The sequence below is a fragment of the Manacus vitellinus genome, unplaced genomic scaffold (assembly GCF_001715985.3).
Source record: "Manacus vitellinus isolate BGI_N305 unplaced genomic scaffold, ASM171598v3 scaffold_20_pilon, whole genome shotgun sequence".
NCBI lineage: Eukaryota > Metazoa > Chordata > Aves > Passeriformes > Pipridae > Manacus > Manacus vitellinus.
In genome coordinates this window covers 14,418,786-14,425,692 of record NW_021939471.1, presented here as the reverse complement: position 1 = coordinate 14,425,692, position 6,907 = coordinate 14,418,786, and positions in this window count along the sequence as shown.

Sequence of the window (6,907 nt, the reverse complement as noted above, 5' to 3'; positions counted from 1 at the left end):
ATTAAGCATTTTGGTAGTAACTCAAAAGTTCTGCAACTGATATATGAGCAGTAACATCTGCAGCCTACTCATTTACTGATCTTTACAATGTAGTTGAAATCCTCCCAGTTTTATTTGTTGTCTCTCAGCCATCCATGAAAAATACTTAAGAGGGTAGAGATAAGGCAACAGTTCTTTTCCTTATCAACTGATACTCAGGCAGTAGCCATTTGGAAACTGTTCCTTTAAGAGAAGGCTGGACGGTTGCAATCCAAAGGCTCCGTTTCAAGAGGAAGGGACAAAGATCTGAGGAAAGTTCAGCACTAGCCAGCCAAAGAGGAGAGAACAGGAAGCAATGGGGAATTCACTGGAAGCAGCATCAGGAAACAAGAGAAAGAGACAGGAACAGAGCAGAGAGAGTAGCTGACACAAGACATGGGAAGAATTAAAATCAAATGATATGTCCACCTGGAGAAAGGTCAAGTAGCAACAAAGAGTGGAAGCAACAACTGCTGTTCAGCTTGTCTTTTGATCCTTTAACAGGCCTTGTATAATTTCTAGTGGGTAAAATAAACAGATGTCTCTGAGCCAAAAATCCCCTCTCTGAAGAATCAGGGGTCATGATAAATAAAAATCTAATAATTGTCTTGTTCAATGTGTTTAGAAAAAATTAAAGCAACATTAAGTCAAATGTGGAAGGATATAAAAGAAAGGCATAGAGAAGATAAAATACCTTTTAAAAGTGATCTAAACCATATTGAATGATAGGACTTGGGTTATAAAAAATAAAATATCCTTCGCCAAAGTAAAACTGGAATGGAAGAAATATCCCTGTGAGAACCTGCCAGGTTGTAGACACCTGAATTTCAACGTGCCAAATGTGACCAACTGAGTACATGCCTTTAGCCATCAGTATTTTATTGCTAAAGAACTACTGAATGCTTATCTCTGCTGGTCTATTGTGGACTGCTTTTTACTGCACTTTTTGGAAAGTCACTTTTGCCCCATTTAGTCCTGGAGCAAAAGCATCCACAAAATGAGCAGAGGTGGACAGATAATGAGTCACGAGCTCCTAAACATTTAAAAATCACATACCAAAAGAAGAAGATTGGACACTGCCTCATCCAAATTGTTGTTTTATGAAAGAGTTAGGGTTCTAATGCATGAGTTTAATACCATGTGTTTACCAAGCTACAGTAAACTATCTGTGCATTCTTAGGTCATTACAAATACTAGATAAAATGCATTTGCTTCGACTCTTTCATTAAAGTATGAGCTAATACATTCTATCTTGTATTTGCCATAGGTTAAAAACATGTTAAACATCCGTCACTGTGGTTCAGTTGACATAAAGCTGCTTGTTAAGGCAAATTAATTCTGTTGCATGTTTCAGCCCTCTACCAATGAAGCCACTCAATTCAGAGAAATACATATGCCCAAATCAAATGTTTAGAGAAACAAAGAATGTTTCAGGGAAAAAGTATTATCTGGGCCTGCTTAAAATGTTACTTTAAAAGACATGCTAATTTGGTGAAATACATCTGTGTCTCTTTTAAAGAACATCATCTTTTTTCTTAACATAGACAACTGGAGTCAAAACTTCAGCAGCTTTTTATCAATCAGCAGAAGTTCAGAACCTGCCCAAATTAAGACAATGCAATATTCCTGATGTTAGTAGAAACAAGGAAGCTGCAATACTAAGGAATGAGACATGGCAACAAGGAGACGTTTTTAACAAGACTGTAGGTAACTTCATTTGTTTATCAATTATTAATCTATATATGTGTATAAATCTCAACATAACTACATGTCAAACTAGAAATTAGCATTGTGTGAAATGGTTTGTTTTCCTCGTGCTTTTAACTCAGGTGCTGAAGGCTCATTCAAATCATCAAGAGGGACAAGACAGGAGGACCTGAGATCAGTCAGACTGAACTTGATCTTTGGGAAGGCAATGGAGCAAATAACCTTGAAAATAACCTTGAAAAAATTAGCCTTCAAATAAATTTAGGGGGTGTGGCAGGGGAGAAGGCAGTGATCAGAAGTAGCCAGCCCAGATTTAGAAAGTAGAAATAACTAAGTAACTAACCTGACAATGGGCTATGATCAGAAGACTGGCTTGGTAGATAAGGTTATGCAAGGAATATTATTTATCACTACTTCAGTCAGGCTTTTGACTCTGTCCCCCATAATGTAGGAAAAAACTTTTTTTTTTTTTGTTACCATAAGGGTGATCAAACACTGGAACAGGCTACCCAGAGAGGTTGTGGAGTCTCCATCCTTGGAGGTATTCAAAACTCACTGGACGCAGTCCTGAGCAATCTCCTCCAACTGACCTGCTTAGAGCAAGTGGGGGGGAGACCAGACATTCTCCAGACTCCTTCCAAGCCTCAACTGTTCTATGAAATCTTAGACTTCTTACTAATGTTTAAAATTACAGAGAGAACTTTCTGGTTTATGCTGCCTTTAAATATGGAAATGTTTTAAAATGTACATTTTCTTACTTTCTCCAAAACTGTAAAGCAAAATAAAACATAATTTTTTTAAAGAACATCCTTAAAGCAACTTCTTCTAGAAGAACTTCTATACTTCATTCTAATCCAGTACTAGAAAGACTGTGTTCCCCTGGACAGCAACAGGGGAAATACACTGCTAGTCACTACATTCTACCTGAAACTTCTTTATTCTGCAAAAGTATAAAACAGAGAGAAGTAAGACAATTTCAGGCAGACTCTTCTATAGTGGTTGAACACATTCTGGTACATCTGTTCACATCCAGAAACACGGCATCAGGAAGCTATCTTATCACTCACAAAGGAAAAAATGGATGTCAGAATAATTCTGAACTTCCTCAAAATTATCATATAGGCGAGAGAACCAAGTGGTATAGTTAACTCTGACATGTGGTATTCATGCATATTTTTGCCTAGTGGAAAACATGAAATTTAAAATGCCTTCCAATTTCTCTATGCTATCATCACTACTAGTATTTCCCCCTAAACTGAGGTTGAGCTAGGTGCATCTCAGATGGTTACAGTAATGTTCTGAGGCATAAACAAACTGGAATTCCAGATTTTCATTATGTTCTGTGAAGCAGTGATATTCAATTCTAAAGCTCAAGTTATGCCAAAGCAGTCTTAAAACACTGTAACCTTTATTTGTAAAAGATACAAAGAAATGCTTTGTCTACACCAGATAAATGATACTCATCTTCCCCACATTGCTAATTATTAAGCTGTCCAAATGTTTTCCACATCATGTTGGTAAGCAACAAATTATATAAATAATTCCCCTCAGCCTTTTTTTTTTTAAGACTGGAGAATCAGCGTACCCAGCACCACACTAGATGCAACTACATACCACAACTGGGGCAGTCATTTCTGACAGCTCCCATTCTTTGGTGGCTGCCAGAGCCCACAGTTATCAGCCAGCCTGTGCTTTTCCCAATTCACCCGCCTTCCAGACCTCCCAAACAACCTCCCATCAGTCTTGCACTGCATCCTCACCTATGCCAGTGCCACACAGATAACCATAAGAATGCTCTTGGGAGTGTGATAGTTAAAGTGCGTCTTTAGTTTTGCATTACAATGAAGTAAGAGAACATAAACAACTGGTTATCAGCTCAGCTTTATGGCTTCTTAAACAATTATCTGATCACGCCAACCATACAGCTGACCAACCATCAACGCTTTGTCTGACCTAAATCTGTTTGCTTTTTCGTTTTCACCCCTATGCACAGCTCTGCCACCTTCTGCTTTGTTTCTCATTTTCACCTAATGCTAAAATCTTCGCAGATGTTTAAACTGGAATGAAACTAGAGTATTTATAACTAAATGAAAAAGAATCCTAAATGTGACAGTTAGAAGTAGAATTATTAGTCAATGATAAATAGTGAAAAAGCAAGACCCAAAATAAAACTTCTCAGACTTTAAATTCCCAGGAGAGGGAAAGACATCCAGAGAGACCAAAACATGAGCTGTCGTTCTAGGTCAAGCAGTAGTGCATACCATCCCAGCAAGGCTCTCACACATACGAGAAGGCAGCAATATTCAAGGCAAAGTTTCCATGGCAAGCATTTGAACAAACCACGGATGCAGCAGTATGGCAGCTGAGGAAAAGATTCTCAGGTAAACAAATTCAAGGTCATGTACATGAAAATCAAAAAGCAGCAAGCAACACACAAAACAGTGGTGTTGGTTAATCACAGGTAGAACAAATCATGGAATCAAAGCTGAAAGACTTCAATCTTCATCAACGCACAGAGAGACAAAATTGGAAAGTAATGCCTGTTAGGGCCTCTCATTCAAAAGCAAATATAGTTCTAACCAGAATCCTGGGCCAAGCTGAAAACCTTTTGGACTAGAGACAGCCTGCCAGATCATTGACAGGATGGAAAGAAGAAGAGGGTTGAGTTTAATTCTGTCAATTGTTTTCATGTGCTTTCCATTACAAGCAGTTGCCATTTTCATTAGTCTTTTTACTTTGCCACTAATCCTGTCAGTGGCATAACAGCAAAGACCACTCAAACAGTAGGCCTGGACTCAGATACCAATACAGAATCATAGGATAATTTCAGTTGGAAAGGACTTATGAAGGTCATCCGTCCCAACCCCTGGGTTTAAAGCAGGGACAACTAGATCACAACAAACAAGATCACATTTGCTCCAGCTCTTCCTCAAATCCCATACACGCAATATTCCCTACATTCCTATGGGAGTTTTGCTGTTGCTTTTAAATCATACTGCTGGTCTCTTGGGGAGCAGCTGCAGCATTCCATTTCAGCCAGGAAAGCAGTGTGCTAGCCCAGCATATGGGCTCCAGCCCTGCCAGTTTCTAGGAAGCAAGTGTCAGTCAGTAAAACAGTAACAAAACACCCCCCAAACCACAGTGCCACTAGCCCTACACATGCAGGCTCTTCAAACACTTCTAAGAGGAAATACTTAGTTTAACTTTTACTATCTCTTTGTATGGATTGAGAATTCTACCAGATGTTCAGCAGACAGAACTGCAGTCCAGGTATAGAACATACCGGGAAAGGGCTGTCTCCCTATCGCTACATTAGGCACTATCACCAATACACAGATATCAAACTGATTCATCTATACTCCTGGGAAAGGAAGGAGCATCACAAACTGCAGGAAGACACTTATGTCGCTATCTATGCGTACAGATTTCATTTTCATTATGAGGTACCTACAACTTAAGGCTTTTTAGCTCCTTCCTCCTTCTTCCATCCTCTGATAAGATAAACTCAGGGGATCAGAAAAAAAAATCTTTACTGCACTAAATCCCTTTTGGCCTTCTGTTTTTCACAAAGAATGTATTTCAGGGCCTTTAGTCCCTCCCCTCTCTTTATTAAGGTCATCTTAATTAACTCCAGTGTCTAGTTCAGCTACTGTAGGTATCTCCTCCAATTTATATTTAGTTTCCACCTAAAATATTCTGAATCATTCAAGAGTTATGTTGTAGGAGTGTAAAAATTACCAGAATGCTATAACCTAACTCACAGAAGATATGGAGGAGGGGCCTATCTGCATGTATGAAAAGTAGTGAGTGAGCTTATATTCAGATTTGGTTTAAGTAAGATTTTGGTTTCTCTTGAATTGCATCTGCCTTGCCCTGAAAAGCTTCTTATACGTAAACACAACAACAGATTAATTTAACAGGAATAAAGAAATACCATTTCAAAACTGCTTTGCCCATTTTGAACTATCAGGAACCATTTGTCCTGTACTACCATTCTAGTATCCTGTCAGACCTAGTACTGCTCATCCTAAGCGAACAACCCCTCCTCACGGTGCACAATTCCAGATTTACAATGAGAACAACCTTAAGGTGAACATAGGAAAGGAAGCAATCGATAAAACATCATTTTTCAATATGTATGTTTATACTTTTCAGTGCTGTATGCATCCAGTATTATGAAACAAATCTCAGAGGTATCAGGCACCTAACAACAATAGAAAGATTTTTAAAAACATACTGCTTGACCAAATAAACAAGTTTGGCAGAAAGGATGCTTGAAAGGCAGTCAGAATCTTAATATATTTTTGAGCTCTATCATTAGTCTACAACCTGCTGTATGACCTCAGACAGCTATTTTACTTCAGCTTCCCTTTATGTAAAGTAAGCTGAAATGCACAGATGAAAAGTGCTTTAAAGTTTAGCACTCAAGTATTTAGAAACTTAACATCACTAACACTTCCACATTTGTTAAAAGCTTGCCACAGACAGTTCATGCACCAGTATAATGCTTTGAGTTTTTCTTCCTACTTGCAGAATTCTAAAACATACAAGGCTGTTGTATGGCAAGTTTAGAAAACAAAAGTTTTTTTAAAAGAAAAGAAAAAAGGTTTTTTTGCTAATTTTAAAAGTGTTTTTGTAAAGAAAAACTAAAATTAGAGGTAATATGTCCGGCTTTCCAAGGCCAAAAAAACTACTTCAGTTTGTCATTTTAGAAGATATTTTGGAACTCTATTTAATAAACCAATATTTTCAGCTATCTGGAAATGCACAAGAGCTTTGAGTTCTATAAGCGTATGCCAACAAAAGAGTTTAGCCAGACCAATTAAGAAACGTGAGTTTCCATAAGGCTTTTGTTATGCGGATTGTCAAATTAGCTTCAGCACGAATACATTTCTAGTCTGCAAGATCCCTCTCATCACGCAAGGTCCCAAGGTCATCAAGGCTCCTTTTAGAGCCGACAGCGCATGAGAGATAAGGACAGAAATTCGGTTTGCAATACGAGGAACCGCACGATAACTCTCCCTAGAAAAAACAGCGTCGATACAGGAAGCTGCTTTCCACCACTGCGTTCGCTTCTAAACAGCCATTTTACTTCACTACATCCTTCCCTACAGCCAGCCTTCATTTTGTGTTCCTGCCTGGCTGCGCGGTTCCCGGCTGACAGCCTGGAAAGGATACCGGG